Raw genomic sequence first — 25,182 nt, 5'->3', positions numbered from 1 at the left:
CTGCTCACTGTTCTTGCAATCGCAGATGGTTTCTCTCCAATGTTTGTTGCTTATTGGCTCATTGGTAGACCTAGGAGTAGTAAGTGCAGAGGGAAGCAACCTGAAATTAGAGGAGCAGATCCTTGCATTTTCTTTCCACTCTGTTTAATGAGTTGACTTCTCTCCCATTGATGCCTCAACAACTGAATTTTCCAGGATGATTTTGGAGACTTTAAGGGTTTGATTTGTCCACTGCCCTCATGTAGTTTGAAAATTGCTTTCCTAGTTCATTCTCCCAAAATGCATCACTGCATGCTTGCCTCTGCTAAATTTCATCTAGCATTTCACTTTGCATATTTGTCCTTCTAAAGTTTGTCTTATTCCTTTCATATTTGTTTCCAAGTTTTGTCAATTGCGAACTTTGAAATTTTGCATTCCATACCCAAGTTTAGGTAATTCGTAAGATCTTTGTGCTGCTGCTAAGCAATACTGCTATATATTCAAGTCTTTTTTAAAAAAAGCTATTCATCACTTCTTGATTCCCCAAGTTCAATTTCTTCCGTGTTCCGGCTTTATCTTAATCCCAGGATCTGCTCCAGTGTGTGGCACTTTAGCATATCTGTTGCCTTTGATAGATAAAACAATGCTAAGCATTGCAGTTCCATTTTTTTTGTCCTTCTAACCTTGTTTGCGCAGTGTAACACCAGGATCCAGTACTAGTTGTGATTGTGGTGAGAGAAAATATGAGTAACCAAAAAACTTATTGCTAACAGTATTAGATGTGACATTTTTTTACTCTCAACACAATGGTGCTAATATGCTAAATAAGCTAGTGATAACTGTCTGTTGCAGTATTCTGTCATGTAATTTCACTCTTCCTGTGCCACTTCCTGCTTTTTCTTGCTGGGAGTAGCTGTGATTTTATGCTATTGACACATTCACAAAAAAACACGCTCTCAACTTCTGTTATATCAGGCATTTGCTCTGCTTGTCTGCACTTGAGAAATTCAGTGTTATTGTTGCAGGTATTTTTGCATTCAGCATAATTGGATAATCTGGGAGCATTGTGCATGTCTGCTAATTCAGTCGATTGTGAAATGGTTGGAATGATTCTCTGTTTCAAAAAAATATCATGCTGGTATCTTGTCGCAAAGGTTTTGAAGAAGCATTATTGCAATTATGGTCAAGGAATTGAGTGTACTTTTTAATGAAGCATTGCTTATATTGTCATGTCTGTACAGAAACTTTTCAACCATTCTGTTCCCATTTAAAACTCTGCAAAAATTCTGGTGAGTTCAGGAATGAGTTAGGTAATTGATGGAAAATTGGAGCAGATAAAGCGGAATACCCATGAAATGGTTATCTACATTTCTAATGGGGCTGTCCAGGACTATGCCAGCATAGGCTATGTATTGAAGAAGTTTTCAGCTTTTCTGGTTTAAAATGAAGATCTAATCAAATGAGATTGGCCAGTTTTATTATACAGTAGGTTGGCTGGTTATTCTTAGTGCCAGAGCTAATAATTTCTAGTCTTTTCATTTGTTGGAGGATCAGAACTAGGCTGTCATTACATGTTGCAGTTCTGTCCGTCCCCAGTGTTATGAAGGATGGCCTGACCACATTGACACGTAGAACTCCAAATATTGAACCATGGAATACCACTGAAGAAAAGAGACCTTCGACTTGTAGTCAATTAGGAAGGAGTCAGCACGTATTATCGTTGAGATCCTGCAGGCAGGGCGATGGTAGATCCTGTCAGATGGTTCCTTGAGCAGGCTGTTTGGCAGAATGCCTCAATACCAGAAGTTGCAAATGAACACCAAGACATAACTTGACTGTTGATAAGATAAGTAGTTTCAATCAAATTCTTCCTACAAACAGAATGTCTTGCCCGTGCAAATTTCCCTCACGGTAGCTAAGGTGATGAAGAGAATATTCACTATTACCTGAAATATACCTTTGCAAAGGAGGTTGGAAGAGAGATGCAGTGATTTTGTTTTTTGTTCCATCTGAAGCAGCTCTGTACTCCACTTGCTGTTCCCAGGTGGACATAACCCTACAAACATCAACTGTGCCTAGGGAGCCACCGTCTCAGTGAAAGATGTTTTTTGGTCTACACAAATTTTGCTGGTATTTCACATTCCAAAGTCCAGGTCTGTGTGCTGAGGTGCAGTGGGGAAGAGTCATCTAAACCATTATGTGCCTTGGGTAAAATTTATATTGTGAAGATCAAGAATATTGAAATTGTATTGAGGCAGCTCAGAGCAGAAAATAGTATAGAAAGAAATTTTTGTTTCTAATGTATTTGCTAATTTTCAATATGAAATACTTTGCCCTCTGTTGTATATCTGACATAGTCTTAATACTTACAGCATGTTTCACTCAAGTATTGTATGAAGAAGTTGAATTTTAATTTTTTTAATGAATTGGCCTTTTTAAAAAAAAATATAGTTGATATAAGCATACAAAGTAATACACGCATTTTGCAATTAAGCACTCAATGATAGCATGAAAGACCCTTAAAGGAAGCTAAACTAGTTTTCTGTTTATTTTGCACACTTTTTTTCTGTTTCCAGTCAGAACTTGGTTCTGGTAGTCTTAGCTGTAGTATTGTATTGTTAGGGAAGTTGCAAGAAGCATGTTGGTGTGTAGTAACAAGGATGTGTTTGATGCTTTGACATTTGATTCAAGGGCAGGGAAGAAAATAAATGAGACTTGTGCATTTAAAGAGGACAAATTGTACAGTCTGGTATGGTCCTGCAAACCATTCTCCTGCATCAGTAAGCCTTAATAATAGCATGAAACAGCTGTCACTGCTGAAACAGTGCCACTGATTCATGATCTGCAGAAAGTATGATCAAAAGACTCCTTGCACTCAGCTATAGCTATCTTTACAAATGCATTTTCTTGAAAGATTGAAGTTATGTGGAAATGTATTGAGGAATGTGTTTGGATACCACTTGTTTGCGAGATTAAAGGCCATGGCTGCACAGACTTTTGCATAATCATACATCTTGCTGGACTGGATCCATTATTAATTTGGGGAAGTTGATCAGTATTTTGTTAATCATTTAAGTGGTTTTCCCATCAAAGTTTTGACTAATGCTAACTTTAATGTTCTTGACTCACCTAATGTAAATTGCTAAGATGTTAGACGAAAAAGAATTTGTGGCTTAGTAGACCATTGTGATGATCTGACAGGGTGGTTCTTGCATCCCAAGTGCTTTTATCTACATTTTTAATAAATACTGCTCAACTTTGAAAAAGCTTAGTTAAAACCTATTTTAGAAGGTTGCCACCTTTGCACCAGCGAAATTTGTCGTCTTTTTCTTATTTAATACGTCCATGAAGGATGATGTTTCTTGAGATTAAAATTAATTTTTTCATTTTCCCCTGCCCTAGTTGGTGTGATCCGGTGCCCGGTGTGTCGCCAAGAATGCAGACAGATAGACTTGGTCGATAACTACTTTGTGAAGGATTCCTCAGAAGGAACAAACAATTCTGACGAGAAGTCACGTCAGGTAGGATTGATTCATCTTTTCAGATGAAGTTGAAATCCCAAGCACAGCACTAATAAATAATTAGTGTTAATAATGATGACTGAATCTGTACATTTTCTGTCCAGCTGCTAAATTAAAAATACATTTCTTTTAGAAAGAAAAGGTCACCTGTGGTTGATTTTAAAAGGAGGACCAAAAGCTTGTTGGGCTAAGTTATTGATAAAGAGTATAAAAGATTTGTAATTGTAAGTATTGCACGTTGCAGAATTGCTACCCTTTTGTTTCTCAGACAGAGCAGTCAAGTGGCCAGAACATCATTTCAAGCAATTGCTGATGATCTTGAGTGATGCTACTGTACCCTATGGAATTAACTTGTTATTTTTGCTTTTCCATTATGTCACGGCACATATGCAATCTGTGGCTTATTTGGTTGTACTCTATTCATAAACCTAGAAAATAGGAGGCAGATGGCTGTCCCAAAATCCTCATTCGACCTTTATGATAGAAGGTTTTCAAATTGAAGGAGAGCTGATTATTATATAAGACAGGATGTATCCAAAGTGGACTGGGAGCAGCAGCTTGTAGGAAAATCTGTGTTCGGAACAATTGGAGTCTTTCAAAAACAATTGATGGAAATGTAGGGCTGATATGTTCCTATAAAGATGAAGAGTGGGACCAAAAAGCCCAGAGAAGGGGGCTGAGCATCAACGTTGACTGTTGTACACTGAGGCATGATGGTAATGCAGGATAAGGTCATCTCCTGTGTTCACGTGGTCAGTGAGAACTGACATGGTTTTCAACAATGCATGGACTTCCTTTTTATAAAAATTTACAATCTAATAATTATTTGTTGGTTAAGCTGGCATATCTTGCCAGACATTTTCAGCCTTGTGAATGAACTAAATCGAAAATGCAGGGAAAGAAAGAGACAATCTTGACCCATTTCAGATAAACTTCAAGGATTCGGGTCAAAACTGGACCTTTGGCAAGAGATGGTGCCAGGATGCTCATCTGAGATGTTTCTACTAACACCGTTAGTGGCAGACACAGCTGTCAAGTTGTGTAGCTTCATTCAAACATCTTAAAATGCTGCAAGATTTTTCATTTTCATCAAAACTTTTCATTTCTACCTCCCCTTGATTAATTTTGGAAGACTATGGAAATGTTTAGTTCACTCTGACTCCTTACAAAAGCTAATGTGAAAAGAAAGAGGAATACAAAGCTATGGATCACACAATGAAGCTGAAGTTTGGAGAGATGTTGTACATAGATGTTCACAGTACAAGAAGATGCCATTTGACCAATTGTGCCCATGCCAACCAACAAAGATCTAGCCACACTGAGCCCAATGTACAGCCCTTGGACCAAGGTCCTGGAGTCTTTGGCAACATAAGTGAATATCTAAGTACAGCTTGCATGTTATGAGAGTTTTTGACTCAACAATCGTTTCAGATTCAATCTGAGCGAAAATATTTCTCCTCAACTTTCCTCTTCACCTTCTACCTCTTACCTTAAATCTTATGTCCCCTGGTTATTGATCTCTATACTAATGGAGCAATTGCCTTCCTATTCACAGTATGCTCAAATCTTTTACACTTCTATCAGTTATCCTCCCAACCTTTGCTGTACTGAGGAAAGCATCCCAGCCTATCCAATCTTGCTTCGTAGCTCAGACCTGACGGCCCAGGCAGCATTCTGTAAATCTCCTTTATACCCTCTGTCGTTCAATCAAATCCTTCCTACAATGTGGTAACCAGAACTGCATGCATGTGTACAGGCTGTCTGCAATATACGAATATCTGATGATCTCTCATCATGTCATTGCTGTATTCTTGCCGTTTCTTGCAACATACCTTTGCAAGGTAGCATTTTCAACATTGGCATATCTTTAAAAAAGAAAGCAAGAGGGTTGCACTTGTCAATTGAGCAAAATTTGTGGGTGGCCTTCTCTCAAATTCCTCCCTGGATCAACAAGCTTAGTGCCATCATCATCTTCCTTACAAAGGTTACACCACCTAACATCACCAGCTTCTGTGCCAACCGAAGCCTGATACTAAAATCATGTTTTTCTTGGCCACCTTCGTTCTTAATTATCTTTGCAGACCTCCCTATTCTCTAGGAGATTAAAAAAATCAGGGTCCTTACCTGAGACGATGTGGTTATGAAACACGTTCTCCAGTTAACTGCTGATTGGTTCTAGAAGCATTGTGGGTTATATCCATAAGTTAACCCAAGAGTGGTAAAAGTTTTTTTTTTGTTTGGAAACCAAGCTGTATACCAATACTAAACAAAAAAAAAGAACAACTGCAGATGCTGAACATCAAACAAGAACAGAAATTGCTGGAAAATCTCAGCTGGTCTGTTAGCATATGTGGAGTGAGAGCAGAGTTAACAGTTCAGCTCCAGTGACCCTTCACCTGAAATGTGAACTCTGCTTTCTCTCCGCGGATGCTGTCAGACTGGCTAAGATTTTCCCAGCAATTTATGTTTGTCAGTACTGTATGCCTATGTTGACCATTCAACTGTACATCAAGAAACATATTTTTGTCTTTACCTGAATGGCAGGTTTGTTCAAGTGCATTATTGTAATTCATTTGTAAAGTAACCTTTCTGATGGGGTTTTATTTACTGGAGATTAGTTTTAAATTAAAAGTTCTAAAACTAAGATTTATTAGAAAGACATGCCAAGAAAGGCTTTCCTGTCATCACGTAGCAAGTGTCCAAATAAATCTAGTAGCTGTGAAAGGCAGGAGTGTAGCTGCCTTAGGACTCATTGTCATCTTTGAAGCCACAATTCCAGATTCAGTGATAGCCTTTTAAATCTGTTTAATTATGCTATCCAGCTTCGCATTCCGACATTGCCCTTGATTTTTGAACTGACTTGAGGGGAGTTAGTAGAAGGTTCTTTTGAAGAATTCTACCACAGCATACCCAGTCTCATTTCTCTTTCGTAACCAGTTTGTTCCTCCCAAAGTACAGCTATACAGTGTTGTATAAAGACACTTTATAAGTAGACATGTTGAACCTTACTGAAGCATTTATCTTCCCTCTTCAGCTTCACCCCAAAAACATTTCCTGCTATCCTGATGGGAATTGTGAGGACCACATATAATGACTTTTGTTGTGTTTGAAGCTCTGAGGCATTTTTAATCTTGATACATCAGCCTTGAGTTTGAATATTGTGACAGCTCAGTGGCGATGCCTTCTAAAATTCAAGCCCCATTATGCCCAGTATGCACAATTCCCTGATTTACCTGTCACTTATGATTTCACCTGACGAAGGAGCAGTGCTTCAAAAGCTTGTGATTTCAATAAACCTGTTGAATCTGATGTCGTGTGACTTCTGAATTTACCTGTCATTTAGACCCAGGTTGATAGAATACATGGACTGGGTTTCACTCTCAACAAGAATTGCATGTGCACACAGCCATGAATACAAATGGGTGTCATGGGCAGAGGGAAAACTGGGACTTCAGTTCAGTGGTCTTAGTCCATCGGATCTTCTGAGATGGTTCTTACACTGATCAGAATGCTGCTTCTCTGGATGCTTCAGTGGTATGTGGCTGGCTCACTTTCATAAAACATCTCTGACTTATTATTTGAAAACATAGCTTAGTGCAACTGCTAAAGAAAAGATAAGCTGGTTACCTTAATACTTAGTGGGTTTTGCTGGACAGGGCAGGCACATCTCCTGAGCTATTAGGATCCGAAGGCTTTTCCCTATCTTTACAGCTCTAAGATATTCAGCTACTTGAGAATCAGTCACACAGCTATTGATAGGCGTAAGATTTTTGTGATCATGTGTCCACAGACTAATCAGCCAGTTGTAACTGGCTGAATTGCTCTTGATACATACCCTTGGTTGTAGCTTGTCTGCACCTTCTGCTTGGACCAGCGGCTGTATAAATAGTACTTATAATGAGTGTCAGGTTACTGCTTTTAAAAACTGTAGTAACCCTTGGCCTTAAAACAGGTACTCCCCCCATTTCTGTCCACAATTAAAAATGCAGAAAAAATGAAAATACATATTCTTTAATGCTTCCAGCCTTTTTAAAAAATTTCAAAAATGTATTTCATTTTTTAAAAAAGTGGTATATAAACAAAGAAGCAAGACTTTGATCCATTCATCCTTCCTCACCCCTTGTACGTTCTTAGCATTTCTTAAGTCTTAACTTACTGCAACAGTTTACATGCTGGACAGTGTAGCTTCAATTATATGATCTTTTCTAGCAATGTGGTAATCCGCACTTAAATGGTTGCAGTGAACAGCTCCATACGAGTAGTTTCTACAAGTTTCCAATGTTTCACTGAAGGCCAGTGGATTATGGTCAGCATAAATTCTATTTCCTTGTTATTGTATTGGACACAGACTTCAAAGTGTTGAAGAGAGCCAGCACTAATCCCAAAGTTTGCTCTTCTACAGTGGAAAACTACTTCTGATATTAGTTAGACTTTAGAGAAATAGAGAAAATGGTTTCCTGTATTCCTTCTACTTATCCTGTAACAAGTCTGTACTTCCAATTCACCAGCATCAATTGACATTTTGAAAGGATTGGAAAAATCTGAAGTAGCCAACATTGGTTCATTTATTAGTTCTGCCATCAGCTTGTCAAAGTTGGTTCATTAATTAGGATTACCTCCTGCCTGTCTAGCAGTTGTAACCCTTTGGTCCCAAGCATGAACTCTTATTATTCAAGGTAGTGAATTTTTGAAATTCCTCTCAGAAAAATCTCGCTCAGCTTCATATGTGGTTTCAGTTTTAATGTTTGTATCCACCTGTCAAAATTACTTGCTTTATGGGAACATCCTTGCAGGTAGGTTTGCTAGTGCTATTGGGAGCAGTTTAAACTAGTCTGACAGGAATGTGAGAACAATATTGAAGTGGAAGCACGTTATGCTACAGCAAAGGAAACAAGTCGGAGTGAGTTCAGGTATGTTGATTGTCAGGAGAGTAAGGCAAAGCTAGATGATCTTTACTTTAACGTCAGGAGTGTAATAGGCAATACTGATTGACACGTAGAAATGTGATATTGTTGCTGCCAGAGAAATGTGGTTGAGGGAAGGGCAGGACTGACAACTCAACATTCTGGGAATCTTTAGAGACACGAGGCTTTATAAAGGGCAGAAGAGTTGCACAATTAATTAAGGACCCAATTACTGCAATAAAGAGAGATTATATCTTGGAAGGGTCTTCACATGAAGCTTTGGGTTTGGAACGTAGGAATGTTAAGGGGCCCTCATTACTGGGAGTGTATTATAGGACCTCCGAGTCAGCAGGAAATAGAGAAGCAAATATGTAGAGAGTTCGCAGACGTGTGAGAGTAATAATTGGGTAATTATACTATGGGATTTCAGCTTACCAACATAAATAGTCCTGGTCATAAACCATTGAGTCATACAACATGGAAACAGGCCCTTTGGCCCAACTTGTCCATGCCAACAAGGTTTCCTAGACTAAACTAGTCCCGTTTGCCTACATTTGGCCCATACCCCTGTAAACCTTCCTTATCTATGTACCTGTCCAAATGCCTTTTAAACGTTTTACCAGTGATCTTAATTTTCTAGGGGACACAGGGATGAGGCATATTTTCTCTGCACTTCGTAGCACGCGCACACACTCTTGTTGCAGAGGAAGGAGTACAAGAGCAGCCTTATAGGAGGGCTGTCTTTTGGACTAGATGTACAAACGTTGTGAATTGATAATAAGGTATTGTAAGACTAGGTCTAGATGCATTAATTAAAAATCACAGTTTAAACTAAGTACCGATGAATTCAAATAGAATTTAAAGGTACTTCGGATTTGGATGGCAGCTGAAACCTTTCACTTGGAATTCCTACGCCACGTGGTGTGAGCTGTGTGTCTTGGAAGACTACGTATAGCAAATATCTCCAAATGCTTCAGCTCAGGCTGAGGATTTCTGAATTTGAAAGCCAACTGTAGTCACTGTGGAGAATCAGCAAGAATGGGAGTTCCCCAAGTCTAACTTACCAGTAGGATAGTAATCTGAGTGGTCCAGTAGATATCCATAACAGTTAGAGGAGGCAGGAAGTGCAGGAGTCTATTAGGTGTGAACCACTGAAAGCAGTGCTTAGTGGGAAGTATTCTATTCTTCCAAAGTGGTACTTTGGCCAGTATTAGATTTGAACGGTGCTGTTGAAGTCATTCTATCATAAACCAGCCTTTTAGACCAACTGAACTAACAGGAATTGGTGAAAAAAATTAATGTCTTGAAGATTGCAACCTTTGAATTACAAGCCACACGTTAATGTTGCTTATTAACAAGGGTAGAAAAGGAATATATGGCAGGAGATAAATATGTGGCTTGAAATATGGTGCATGGTAGAAGGCTTTGAATTCACGTTAAGGGTTTATAGAGAGCACGTTTCTTAATGTGTCCGGGGAGGGGTTTTTTGTACCAATATGTAGAAAGGCCAACAAGGGATGGGCTAGTTCTGGATCTTAGGGAATGGAGTTGGACAAATGTTTAATATGGCATTTTAGCGATTGTGACCAACACAATGCAGTTGAAAATCCTTACGGACAAGGAAGATGATGGCTTTGGATTGTTGGAAGGAGATGTTATTACAGTAAAGCAGGCTAACGTTAACTGGGAACATCTCCTTGCGGGCAAATCTACAGCAGACTAGTAGGAGGGGGCATTCAAAAAGAAGCTGGGGAGAGTACAGGTCCAGCATGTGCCCGTTGGTGGGAATATAGAATCATTAAGTTCAGGGAACCCTGGATGTCTAGGACAATTCAATTCTGGAAGAGGAGAAAGACAGACATTTAGCAAGTCCAAAGGGAGTAATTCAGCTGCGGCGCTAGAGAAATAAAGGAAGTGAAAGACGGAATTTAATAAGGCAATTGGAGCAAAAGGGGACATGAAAAAGGAATTGTGAACAGGATTAGGGAGAATCCTAAGATCCATAAATACATTAAAGGGAAGAGGTTAACTAGGGCGAGAATAGAGCCTGTTAGGGACCAAGGGGGTGATTGGTGTGGTAAGTGAATACTTCTCTTTGGTCTTTGCACTCTGGAAAGGAGAACATATGTATGAATTCAGGAAAAGAGACTGTGAGGAACTTGCAGTTTGACATAGGAAATGAGGAGGTATGGGAGGCTCTGAAAACTGTATGGGCTTGAAAATGGACAAATCCCCCGGACTGTATAAATTGCATCCCAGGTTGCTGTGGGAGGCCTGGCAGGAAATTGGAGGGGCTCTGAAACAAATATTTAATTCCACTCTGGCCACGACGGAAGTGACAGGAGGGTGGCTAATGTAGTTCCACTTTTCAAGGAAGTTGGTAGAGATGAGCCAGGAAATTGCAGACTGGTGAGCTTCTCGTCAGTGGTAAGGAAACCACTGGTGAAAATTCTGAAGCGGAGAGTTAATATCCACTTGCAAAAACATGGGTTAATTAGGGATAGTAAGCGTGACTTTGTCAGAAGGAGGTTATGCCTAACAAATTCGTTAGACTTTTATGAAATTGTGATCAAGTGTATGGATAAGGAAAATTCAGTCAATTTAGTTTATACAGATTTCAGCAAAGTCTTTGATAAGGTAAGACCTGGCAGACTGAGGAGGTTAAAGCACATGGAATTGAGAGAAACTTGATGAGATGGATCAGAAACTAGCTGAGTATTAGGACACAAAGGGTAGTGTGGAAGGCTGTCCGAGCGACCGGAGGCCAGTGTCCAGCGATGTGCCACAAGGATCCCTCCTGGGACCATTATTGTTCGTTTATATACATAAATAATGTAGATGAAAATGTCGGAGGAATGTTGAGGAAGTTTACAGACGACACCAAGATTGGAAGGGTGGTTAATAATGAGGAAGATGGTTTTGGTTGCAGGAAGATGAGAAGGGTTGGTCAGATGGGCTGAGCAGTGGCAAATGGTATTTAACCCTGAAATGCAAGGTAATGCAATTTGGAAGAAGAAACAAGATGAATGGCAGGACACTGGGTAGCTTAGAGGAACAGAGGGATTTTGGAATAACTGCTGACAGATTCCTGAAGTCGGCAGAGCATGTGAATAGGATAGTTAAAAAGGCATATGGGACGCTTGCTTTCATCAATTGTGGCATAGAACTTAAGAGAAAGGTGGTAATGTTGGAGTTGTGCAGAACGTTGGTTAGGCCACAGCTGTCTGCAGTTCCAGTCACCTCACTACAGGAAGAATGTGATAGCCCTAGAGGAGCTACAGGAGGTTTGTTAGGATGTTGCCTGTATTGGAGCAATTAAGCTATAACGAGAGTCTAGGAAGGCTTGGATTGTTTTCTTTAGAGCAGACAAGGCTTAAGGGGTGGGGGGGGGACATGATTGGGGTGTATCAGATTGAAGGGTATGGATAAGGTGAGTAGGGAGCAGGTGTTCTCCTAGATTGAGGGGTCACTCACAAGGGGGCATACCTTGTACATAAGGGGCAGGAGATTCAGAGGGGATTTAAGAAAAAACCTTTTCTCACAGGGTGGTGGAAATCTGGAATGCTCTGCTTGGGAAGGGAATGGAGCCCAAAAATCTAAAACCTTTTTTTTAAAAAAAGAAATCTTTGGATGAGCACTTGAAATATTATAACGTCGACATATCAGGTGCAGGAAATTGGGATTAGTGTGCCAGTAGTGCTAGTTATGGTTGGTGCACACTCGAAGGGTTGAAGGGCTTTTTCTGCATTGTATGACTCTGACTTCATTCTTTCAAATTCAGTATAGCTTTGTCCAAGATGCTTAATCAAATTCCCGAACCTTTGCCTCTGTAGCTCCGGCACTAACTTGAATACAGCCAATATGGTTTTCTTTGTGGTGTCATAATTCTGAGAGACGAGCTCTGACAGTGAGACACAAATTTCCAGTGTTTTACTGGTCAACTTACTGTCCATGAGCAGTTTCCAATCCTCTGTTGCCAAACTCATTTGCCTAACCGTTTTCTCAAAGGACAGGAAGGCATCCAGATCGTTTTCCTCAAATTTTGCTAGGGCCTATGCAAGTCCTTACTGGCCTTCAAATTATGGCTTGGGATACTCCCTACCAAGGGCTGCATCAGTATCTGACGTCTCCTGTATGAATTTTTTTATTCTCTGCTTATGCTCATTTCCTTCAGTTTCTGTTCCCTTTGGACTTCTGATTCTAAATTCTGATTGCCTCCTCCGGTCACTGCGCTTGCGCCTGCTGCCTCCTGTCTCCTGTTCCTTGTCTTTTTCTCCCCTTTGGAATTCCATCTCCAGTTTTCACATGCTAGGGCTAATTTAATGGTAACTGAATATCACCTGATTATGATGCTCCCCTTGTCTTTCTTCCACATTCAACTGTAATGCTCGTACCTCAATTATCTTCACATTACCTGGCAGAGCTCGAAAGGTAATCTCTCATTTACCCACCAAGTCAACTAACCTGCTCTTTAAAATTTCTCTTGTGACAGCCAGGGAGATCTGTGGCACTTATCAGAAATACTTTGCTGTGCCATGTATTAACTCATAACAGAACTGGTGTTTTGCTTTATGTATGTTATTTACTAATGCTGCAATCAAATTCTTAATGCTGTTGTTTCAAATTTGTCTCTAATGAGTAATCTGACTAGAGCAGCTTGCTGGAAATTAAGCCCTGTTATGCCCGAAGTTGTCATTAAAAATTAAAAGTTTGTCAGAGCATGCAAAATTACTTAATTTCTGTGTCCTTTCAACCCAGGTTGACAAAGCATGGAGCAGGTTTCTGCACTTATCAAGAGTTATTAGATTCCAGCTGCAACCATGAATTGTCATAATTTTGCAAACTAAAACTCTAATGCCCTTATATACACCCCTCCCTCCCTACCACATACATAGGAGCAAAAGAATGGGTGTTACTGACTGAGGGAAATCTAGGGATGCAGTTCAGTCATTGTAGTTTGTAAGATTTACTGAGATGGTTCTTGTGCTAATCAGAGCACTGCTTCTCTGGATGCTTTCACAGGTCTGCATGCGGCACACAGTGGCTGGTTCACCTTGTATGAAAGGTCTCTGACAAATTTAAAACAAAAATTATTGCAACTGCTGAACATAGAAAAATCTGGCTATTTTCAGACATCAAGTAGGTTTTACTGCAGAGAACAAACACAACTCCTGAGCTGTTGGAGATCTGAAGGCTTCTCCCTAACTTGCTCAAAGCCCCAAGATGTTCAACTACCTGAGAAACCAGTCTCCGCTCTTGGTGTTTGTTGATTATTTGTCTTGTTGCCAGTTGTATCTCCACACTCTTGGCTGCAGCTAATCTGCACTTTTTCCTATTACTGCTTGAAACTGCAGCTGTGTAAACAGTGCTTGTAATGAATGTCAGGCTGCTTTTAAGAATTGCACTAATCTTTCAGCAATCCTTGACTTTAAAACCATTCTTTTCCTATTTTGCTGCACAATTTATAAATACAGATAAGATGTGGTCTTTACAATATCTCACTGTAATGAATCTTATTTGTAATTTTCCCTTGAGAAATAACTTCTGTGCCACATCTTCCTGAAAGCATGCAAATTAGAATGTATAAATTGAGTGGCACTCCTTTGCCCTCGTGTTAGGAAAAAGATAACTTGAAATAACTGAGCAGGAGCAAAAGCTTGTATTACTACCTACCCATGTGTCTTGCAGATATACTCCCAATATCGTTTCTCTCACCTTTTCAGAGAAAATGCAACAAACTTAGCTGATGTTCATCTCCTGTTGAGGGGCATTTGTTTGAACTACTCTGTAGGGTATATAGTCTCTTACTTTGAGCTGTTATTTATTCTTTAAGAACGATGCATATTTCATGCAGGGTACTAAAGACTTGGATTGAATGTCCAGAAGAGTGATCTGCATTTTAGGGCTGTCATTGGGTATGTAATGTTTATAGATTAATTGTCTTTAATCATCTAGCATGAGAATAAGCTGGTACTTTCACTATATGTTCCAGGCCTCTTCCTGAGGTGATTGAAAGTTCATTTCATTTTTGCTGAACACTTTGGTTAACAGTCTCAGACTAATGAAAGGACTATTGTTAATAGAATGTGACCTATATAAGATTTCTTGTTACCTCTGAAAGATCACCTAATATGCCAATTGGACTGTGGCATTGATTGTCAATTTATGGGCTACAAGGCTTCTGATAAGATGACTCCTTTCTTTTCAGGGTATTAGCAACAGAGGCCTCATAAAAGAGAGTCATTTGGAGATGTTGTTATTGACCATTCTAATAGATTTGCTACTTAAGAGGTGTGATTTATTCAATGCTTAATCTAGCACCAGTCCATGAGGAAATAGCATAAGAAATAGGAGCAGGAGTAAGCCGTTTCGTCCCTCAAGCCAGCCTTGCTGTTTTATAAAATCTAGGCTTATCTGCCCAGGCCTCGTCCTCTTTTATGTTAACTCTTCACCCTCAACTGCTTGATAGTTCAAAAATCCGTCTGCCTCCCCTTTAAATACTTTGTGACCTAGCCTCCACGATTCCTTGGGGTAGAGAATTTCTCACATTTATTGTCCTTTGAAAGAGAGATTCTTCCCAGTCTCAGTTTTAAATGAATGTCTCTTTATTCTGGAGCTATGTCCCTTTAGTTCAAGATTTTCCAGCTAGTGGCAACATCTTAACATCTACCCTGTCAAGCCCCCTCTGAATTCTGTATGTTTCAATAAAATTGGCCCTCATTCTCCTAAACCCTAATGAATAAAGTCTTAACCTGTTTAACCATTGTCGGTATGTCAATTCCTTCATCCCTGAAATGAGCCCAGTGAATCTCTTTTGAACTATCGCCAGTGCTAGTATGCCCTTCTTAATTATGGGGAACAAAACTGTACATAGTCTGGCTGTGGCCTCATTGCCACCCTGTACAATTGTAAGAAAATTTTAACTCCAATTTTAGCTCCAATTTTAACTCCAGTTTTAACTCCAGCTCCATAGTAATAGAGGCTACGATCCCTTTGCTGCCTTAATTTTTCACTGAATTCCATGTGTTCCATGGACTAGACAGCCCCCAGCAGATTTTTGAATTCTTTCTCCATTTAAATAAGCCTGCCTTAAGATTCATCTTAAGTCCATGACCTCTCATTTTTCTACATTAAGCTCTACCTGCCAAGTTTTTGCCCATTGATTCAACCTTTCTATATCCCTTTGCAGATTCCTTATGTCCAATATGCCTTCACACCAATTTTTACAGCAGTATTTTTGGATCTATTATGTTCTGCCCCCATCCTCCAAATCATTAATAGAGTAAATAATTAAACCCCTAGGCCTGATCCTTGTGATTTTTCACCAGTTACATCCTTCCAAATTAAAAAAAAAAATTAATCCTGACTCTGTCATCAGTGTTTTACCCAATCCTTAATCCATGCTAATATACGACCCCAATACAGTGAGCTGCTGCCTCACACAATAACCTTTTAAGTGGCATTTTTTCAAATCCAAACGCACTACATCTAACAAAAACCAAAAGAACTGCGGATGCTGTAAATCGGGAACAAAAACAAAGTTGCTGGAAAAACTCAGCAGGTCTGGCAGCATCTGTGCTGGACAAAACAGTTAACGTTTCGGGTCCGGTGACCCTTCCTCAGAACCGAAACGTTAACTCAGTTTTCTCCTTTACAGATGCTGCCAGACCTGCTGAGCATTTCCAGCAACTTTCTTTTTGTTACACTACATCTAACAGTTTCCTTTTGTCGACTCTATTTGTTATATCCTCAAAGATCTCAGCAAATTTGTTAGACATGATTTCCCCGTCCAAAAGCATGTTAAGTTTGTTTGATTGCATTAAATTTTCAAAAAATATTCTGCTATTTCTTCTTTGGGAAAATGCTAGCATCCGTTATTAATGATTTTGTTGTGCTAACTAGCCTGTAGTGCCCTACTTACTAAAAGCAAAATACTCGAATACTGGAAATCTGGAATATAAACAAAAAGTTCTGGAGAAGCTCACAGTGTCTGACAATTGAAGAATCAAATTGGGCTTGAAACATCAACTCGCCACAAATGCTGCCAAATGTAATGGGTTTCTCCAGCATTTTGTTTTTATAGTTTCCTGCCTTATTTCTACCTCCCTTGTTGAATAGGAATTTCACATTAGCAGCTTTTGAAGGTGCTCAAACCCTTCCAGAATAGTGTGAATTTGGAAATATTTCAACCAGTATCTTTGTAGCCACTTTCTTGGATGCAGGTAATCAGGTCCTGGTAAAGTGTCTGGCTTCAGTCCTGTTAGTTAGTCAAATGCTTTTTCTCCTATAATAGAAGCTGTTGCAAGATATTTCTGCCGATTAGCAACTTGCGTATCTGATATCTTTTGGGATGTTTGCAGTGACCTCCACCCTGAAGAATGATGCAGAATATTGGTTAAATTATCTGCCATTTCTGTTCTCCAATATGATTTCCCCAGTCCCAAGGGTCTCTCACTGATCTCAAGCTGTCTTTGTATATACAAAATAGAACTCTTGCTGTCTGTTTTTTATGCTGCTTTTCTTTTCTATTACTAGCTTTTTAGTCATCTGCTAGTTCCTAAAGTAAAAGGAAAGAATTCACAATCATCTGGTGTATCTCTCGTTTTTGTTGCTTTGTATGCTGTAGCTTTTTGTTTCAATATTTTCTTTGACTACCTTTATTAACTGCATGTAGTTCATACTACTTATCAACTCCGTTTTTTGACTGGAATAAATCTTTGCTGAGCGTTAATGAAGTATGTTTAATTATCTTCCTATATTCATCTATTTTCCAGCCTGCTTTATTATCTTTTTTTTATAAACCTCAATTACCCTTAATTAATTTGAGGACCCTGGTTGGCGAACCAAGTTGGCCTCCCAAACTGAATTTGAAATTCTACCATGTTGTGATTTCTACACCTTTTGGGGCCCATAGTTATGAGTTTAATTTAGTCCTACCTCATTATAGGATCTAAAGTGGCTTGTTCTCAGTGCTGTATATTTCTCTCAGAAACAATCTCTGATGTGCCCTGCAAATTCACATTTCATATTACCTGTACCCATCTAATTTCTCCAATCAATATGCAAATTAAAATCACCCATGACAATTGCTGTGCCCTTTTTAAGTTGACTTCTGTTATTTCTGTTATTTATACCTTTGTCTTCTCATGAGGCAATTCTTTGGGGTCTGTAGGTGACACCCGACTGTGGCTTCTTTCCCTTGTTATTACTTGCTTCCACATCATGATCTATTGCACCTCTAACAGTACTCATCATCACACTGATACCTCTCTTTATTAGTGATGTTGCCCCATCTCCTTTTTGCCTACTTTTCTGGAACATCGAATACCATAAAATATTGAATTCCCATCCTGGTTACCCTGCAACCATGCCTTTGGAATAACTCAAGTCATTTTCATTTATTTCATGTGTGCCTTCAACTTATTTATCTTGTCACAAATGCTGTATGCATTCAGATAAAGAACCTTAAACTCTTACTTTTTAACCATATCAGTTACTCTCAATTTCTGCTGTGTTCTTATTTTACTTTCGGCCGCTTCCTGACATTGTGCCTTTGCACTGCTGTCTGTCGTTGTGTCCTTGTTTCTGTTTGAATTTTTTTAAAGTTTCCCTTCAATGTTCGCCGAACCTCTTCCAAACTAATTATTTTAATGCAATCCTATTTGAGATTTGCCAGGATGGTTCAAATGAAGCCACTGGAACAATACTTTTTTCCTCATTACAGTGTCAGTGGATAAGTACGGGATTTGTTTGCATTGGATACTGAAATTAATCAAAAACTTGTATAATTCTACTGCTTAAAATATATATACATTTTGAGAATTGCTATGAATTCAAATCTCTTTTTTAAAGCAATTGCTTTAAAACAGGGTTGTTTTGAATAGCTTAAAGGTTTGCCATTATTTTGTAGTAGCATACTTAATGTGTCTCTCAGATCATTTGAGGAAGGATATTCCACCTACTGATTATTTTTGGACTTACAGGTATGCACAAGCTGTGAAGATAATGCAGAAGCCAGTGGATTTTGCGTGGAATGTCTTGAATGGCTCTGTAAGACATGTGTTGAAGCCCACCAGAGAGTGAAATTCACAAAGGATCATACAATAAGGAGGAAAGAAGATGTTTCACCAGGTTGGAAATTAATTTTCCAAATGCAGTTCTAATATTGTAGGTTTGACCCAACTTTTAAAAACAGAAATGTGGTTTGCTGGAAGGAATCTGGATAGCACTGTGATCATTATTATGGTTTAATGTGGTGTTATACACTTTGTGCCTACATTTAGGGAGTAAAAGCATTAGTAGGAACATGTTAAAGATTGGAATGCAAAAAGCATCGAGTAACACACCATTTGATCATAACTGACCATTAGCGGGTTATATATGTGGAGTTTGCACATTCTCCCTCTATCTGCATGTGTTTCCTCCCACAGTCCAAAGATGTGCAGGTTAGGTGGATTGGTATGTTATATTGCCCATAGTGTCCAGGGACGTGCAGGCTATGTGGGTTAGCCATGAGAAATGCAGCGTTACTGGAATAGGGGGGTGGGTCTGGGTGGGTTGGTTTGATTTCGATGGGGGCAATGGCCTGCTTTCTGATCGATAATTGTAATCTTTTACAAATTGAACTTTGTTGAGAACATTAACTTATAAAAAAGAGATTCTAGCCCTGTTTTTGCGATGCATGATTTCTTGGGGTCCTTGGTCAAGCTTTTGGCAGCTCTTCAATCTCTTTCAGCACCTTGTGAATATGGGCTCTTGGCTGAACTATGCATTTTAATACTTTCTTGCCTAAGTGACCAACAGCTCTGGCAAATGTGTCTCTGCCTGATTCCAAGCAGTTATGGACATAACCTACCAATATCTATGAGAACAGATGAACCTAAAACTAAACAAGAACAACCTGTCTAATCTCTCTATTAGAGATTTCAATTCATGAAATTAAGTCTTCAAAACCGTCCTTTGGTCTGTAAATAAACACTTTAACACCTTTGTTTGCCAGTTGGTTTTTAACCTACCTATGATCTGGAGAAATTAGATAAATAATTAATAGCTCTAATGGGTCCAGGGCCAATTGCAAGCCTCTGGGAATTCAGTGGCTCAATTTCCAAACCAAGAGACTATGTATTGTTTGTTGTTTTCACACCTCTAGTAAACTTGGTCCATCCTTTTTAAAATAGTTATATTACTGAAACACATGAATCTTGAAATTAGACAGCTTTGCAACAAAAAATGCATCACCTAGTTGTAGGCCCTTGTTGCAAATATTTTATCAAGATGGTTGGTCAAATCAAGACCAAGAGGTAAAAATATGATGAAAATTTGGCGACTTCAGGATGTCTTTTGAATTGTGCTTTGGACATGGCTTGTACTGAGAATAAACATTTAGAAACTGACAATTTCTTTTCAAACTTATTTGGATATAAACGTTGTTAAGGCTTTTTAGTTTAGGTTTTCAAAGTTGTTTGGTTAAATGCTGCAGATGTGCCAGGTACAACTTGCTGTCAAGTCTGTCTTCTCTGGATATTTATGGAAATACTTAATTTGCTAATTGTACAGAAATAGGGGGATGCTAACTGAAGAGGATCATAAATGACTCAAGTGGATGATCTCATAGATGAGATGAGGTAGATCTATTTATATGAAATGCACAGAAATGAGGCAGTAATTTGAGTAAAAATAAAAAATAACAATGATAAACATTGTAGATATCGAGAGACTTGAGATTTGGGCGCAGATTATCCCTGCGACACCTAAAGAGGCTAATTCAGAAAACATGTATTATCTGATCATTAATTTGCATTTTCATATCTGAATCCGAAAAGCTAATTCTGTATGCATTTGAGTTTAAAACCAATTGGTTGTATTTTTTTTTATTTTAATGTGAAAGCTGATCTAGAGCTTCCTTAAAAGTTTCTGGAACAAATATTTGGGAAAAAAATTACATGATGTCAGTCTCGTGCAACTGTTACACAAATTAAACAAGTTAAATCACAGAGCAACATTAATGTTGTTGTGGTCCTGACTGACACTGCCAAATTTGTTAAATCTGGTTTCAGGCCAGTAACACACTTTTTTTGTTTAATGTAGGCAAAGTTTGAGATTCCAAGTCCTTGCTAAGAGAATAAAACTAAGATTCCACAGTTTTGAGCAAATTAAGTTTCACTGTACAATGTTAGAAAAGTAAAACAATCTATGCTGTAAGTGAGAGACTGACATGAAATGAATCTAAATTAACGTAAACAAAGTCGAATTCCACCCCACTTTAAATATCCAATACAGTCACAATAGATAATACCCAGATATTGAGAGTCATCAAATCCCATTAAAGCTCCTTTTTCCCTGGCAAAGAATTCTAATTTATCGCCTTTTGAAAATCTAGCTTGGAACTTCTTCAATAGCCAATCTGTCTTTGCCTCAACAAATGCTTAGCCTTGGTAGAACAATCTCTCCTCCCAAGACACTGTTCGTCAGGATGTCTGAGAGTGCTCAGTGTTCTGAGGAAGGGTCACTGGACCCAGAATGTTAACTCTGATTTTCTTTTCTTCACAGATGCTGCTAGACCTGAGCTTTTCCAGCAACTGTTTTTGTTCCTGATTTACAGCATCCGCAGTTCTTTCGGTTTTTATTTGTGTAGTGCTCACAGGTTGTCTAATTTATCAGCACGATTTTAGCTTCAATTAAGTAGCAAGCCTCACAGAGATGTCACTGAATTTCTCTCAGCGCCAGCCTTTCCCAACTGCATTTAAGTATTGCTTGTGGGCTTTCTTCACCCCACAGTCAACTGCACTGAATGGGTTTTACAATATTAAAGTTCAGTGAATGTTTTTAACTAATTAGCCAATTAATTTCCAAAACAGTCTCGCTAGACTGTCATTACTGCAAGCAATATAGTCATAACATTGCCAGCTCAGCAAGTCTACTCATCTGCTCGATCTTCCCATTTCATCACTTAACTTCAAAACAGCTCGGCCTTTAACATTTCAAATATAATAGACCTAATTTGCTATAGTGGCTTTTATTCTGTTTTCTACTGTTCATAGATTTTGGTTTTAAGAATTAAGGTTTGTGCCAAAATACATGAACTTTGAACTAAATATTTGCAGCAATGTAATGAATAACCAATGTGGTTCAAACAAAATTTATCACCAAACCATGCGATATTGGTACATGTGACTGAAAACTTGATCAAAGGGGTTCAAGGATCCTCTTTAAATAGGAAAGGAGGTAATTGTGCGGCCTTGCTACAATTTCCTCGCCCACCGCAGCCACCTGTGACCCTCAATTGCCTAATAAATGGAATTTTGAGTTTGGAAGTAGAAACCTAGCCAATAAATGAAAGTCCCAAACAAAGCTCTTAACTTCACAACCCACCACTGAGGTGCAATATTTTGCAGAGTTAATGCTACCATTGTTATGTCAGGGTATATCTCTACAAAATTTTAGCAATTAATTTTTGCTTTCATCTATAAAAGTCTAAATTACACTGATATAAGGTAAACTGTACTGGCTTCCTGTCTTCCATTCTACTTGTCTCAAGGTGAATTTATGCCATCTCTATGTTTTCTGTTAGTTAACCTGTAAACAATCCCTACTATACTAGCTGCTGATTATAATGAATTCGCAGGGAGCTGTCCTCTTCATTTACCAGAGTGTGCTTAACTTCTTGAATTGTTGTATCCCAGTTACCGTTTGTCGTCCCTAGTTTCAATTTACAATGGCTGCAATTTATGTACTGAAACAAATCCTTCGGGCTATTGGTATTTGTTGTCTTGTTTTTGAGTTTATCTGCTAAAGTTGACCATTCACTGGCATTTGAAAATGTTAATTTTTGTAAAAATGAACATAATGTGGCATGATGAAAAATGCTAAAAAAGGCATAATCTTTGTTAGTGGCTCAAATACTTCCTGTAAAAATAGTTCATGTCTGTCCTGAAGAGGTTTGCATTATTTTCTAAGTTGAAGGAAGTAACCTGCTGTTCAAGATTTGATTTTCATTCTATTCCTTACATTTATTATTTAAATCCCATTCCTATTCAGTTTCGTCTTTTCTATGATGGGGGTCTACTGTTATTGCTGTTTAGTTATGTTTGTGTTACCCAGCAATCATACCAATCAAAACTCTCATTTAATACAGTTAACATTAATGTGTGTTCCTTATGTGTGTTTCTCACCTGCCAGAAAGAAAAATGATAAGCACTCTTCATGTTAGCAATTAATAACATTATTTATCTTTTGAAAGAATGGTGTTCCTGCCTTCACACTGATGTTTATTTATCAATTGCCTTCGAAAATAGACTTGGAATTTATTAATTTTGTTCCCTCAGAAGACATACATCACCTAGATTAGATGTAATCCAAAGGATTGCTGAGGCATTAAAATGGAGGAAACAGCACACTTCAAAATGTGTTTTGTCTTCAGGGAAGACACTGCTCAAACCTTTTTTAAAATCAAAGCATACTTACCTAAGCACAACTTCACGTTAAAAACAGAATTATGAATTGAAATACTGTAGCCTATCTTATGTCACTAAAATTGTACTCCTTATTGGTCTTTGATTTCAAATCTTTTAATAAGCGGGAGGCTGAAAATGAGCCAGGAAGTTCCAAAATGGCATCTTCCATTGTGTAAAATGTGAGATAACACATTGAGATATATTGATTGTTGCTGAAGGCTTTGACTTGTCCCGGCTTTATGTTCCATTGTTCAAGAAAGTCAAGATACTTGCCCTGGTTGGAATGAAGGGAAAGGGTGCAAAGCAAAAGCATGAGACAATCATCTATTGGATAACCAGCACTGGTCTATTTCTCCTCCATTTCCAACACCTCCCTATAATCTCACAGCACCTTCCCATACAATCGCAGAAGGTGTTACACCTATCTATTTACCTTCTCCCTCCGTGCCATCGAAGACCCCAGACATACTTTCCAGGTGAAGTTGCAATTTGCCTGTACTTCATACAATCTAGTCTACTGTATTCACTGTTCATAGCATGGTCTCCTTTACATTGTGGAGAGGAAATGCAGACTGGGTGACTGCTTTGTAGAACACCAATGTTTTGTCTGTAACAGTGACCCAGAGCTTCCAGCCGCCTGTCACGTCAACACACCACCATGTTCCCACACCAACTCTTCTGTTGCAGTATTCCAGAGACCCTCAATGCAAACTCAAAGAATAGCATCTCATTTTCTGCTTGGGGCCCCTGTAGAATCTCATTCAACGAGTTCAATAACTTAAGAACCTGATTCCATCTTTACGTGCTTTTCACCTGCTGTCACACCCAGTCCTGTTATGACATGGGTTGCTTTTAGCACGCTCACCTATTCTCACCTGCTCCTAGGCCTATTTTCACACTGTGTTGCATTCAGCGCAGCTCATCCATTTTCTCACTTACTCAACTTCTGTCCTGGTCTACTATCCATCATGTCCTTGTTTACTTACACCTTCCATATTTCTCACCCCTGTCCCTGTCCCTGTCCCCGTCCCTGTCCCCGTCCCCTCCCCCTCAGTCTTAGGCATATATACTAGTTTTTTGAGCTACTGTCAGTTATGATGAGTCACCAAACTCAAAACATTAACTGTTTTTTTCCCACAGATACTGCTAGACCTGCTGAGTTTTGCCTGCAATTTCTATTTTTATTTCAGCATGGTGCAGATAACTCTAGCTGGTGTTGGACATGAATATGTGATGACTGTTGTGTAATAAAGTCTGAACTGTTCTCTTAGTTACTGATCATGGAATTGAAATTGACTTTTTCTTTTACATATTGATGGCTTTTTTTGGTCAAGTAGCACAGATAAAAGATGCACGCGACTGGAAATACACTGAATAAATTTGACATGGGAAGCTACTAAGGGTTTTTGCACCATGTCGCTACTTATAAGAATTTGCATTCACTTTGAAAGCTGTGTATCATTTGTAAATTTAATCTCTCTTAAATTTTAGAGGCTGTAGGAGCACCCAGTCAACGACCTGTGTTTTGTCCTATACATAAGCAAGAACAGTTGAAACTGTTTTGTGAAACATGTGATAAACTGACATGTCGGGACTGCCAGTTATTGGAACACAAAGAACACAGGTAGGTGCAACTTGCTTAAAAAAAGACTTGCATGAAGAGTTTCTAATGGGGTACATTTGACAAAATGTGGAAGTTTTTAGAAAAGTTTAATGGTATTTTCTAATCATTATTTGCAAGAGTTACATAGGATAGTATTATGTAGAATGTACAGCACAGAAATAGATCATTAAGTCTAATCAGTCCATGCCAATATTTCTGCTCCACTTGGGTCCACCTCATTATTTCTTAGCTAGCCTAGCTTGCTAAATCTTTGTGCACTTCTGATATCCATTTAACTATGGGGTAAGTGAGGGAGGATATTTTTTCTAAAGCAAGTAGGGAAAACCTAGAAATTGTGGGGTAGTGGAAGCAGATATAGGTGATTTCAAAAAGAAATTGTGTTGGCACTTTGGGAAATATACTTGCGTTTGACTGGGATAGATCATTAGAATGGAGAGCTGGCATGGTCTCAATGTGCTGAATGGCTCCCATCTGATCTGTTGTGACTATTTGTGTTTCTAACTGTTTAGATATAGAGAAGCAGGTGGTTATTGATATACTGTCAAGAACGTTGCAATTAAACTTGTTTTTACCACTGGTCTTGAGCCTTTCAACAAGACTGGAATTTAGAGTTCTCCACTACCTCTGGCGTGCATTTAGATCATGGAACTGAGACTGAAGGGCGGAAAAGTGTACTTGATATTTCAGAGATCATTCATTCA

The 25,182-nt window shown here is 38.7% G+C and overlaps 1 long non-coding RNA gene across 1 annotated transcript; it reads left to right on the top strand.

Annotated features, from left to right (window-relative positions):
- The first annotated feature begins 3,385 nt into the window (after positions 1–3,385).
- Positions 3,386–24,478, top strand: LOC125486105. The gene is made up of 3 exons (XR_007264791.1): positions 3,386–3,500; positions 18,388–18,535; positions 24,349–24,478. It is a non-coding gene; the product is annotated as an uncharacterized LOC125486105 (long non-coding RNA).
- Positions 24,479–25,182: the final 704 nt, after the last annotated feature.

This window comes from Rhincodon typus, chromosome 25 (assembly GCF_021869965.1).
Source record: "Rhincodon typus isolate 14 chromosome 25, sRhiTyp1.1, whole genome shotgun sequence".
NCBI classification, from domain to species: domain Eukaryota; kingdom Metazoa; phylum Chordata; class Chondrichthyes; order Orectolobiformes; family Rhincodontidae; genus Rhincodon; species Rhincodon typus.
Note: the sequence above shows the minus strand (reverse complement) of the source record. Positions and strands in the feature narration are given on the sequence as shown.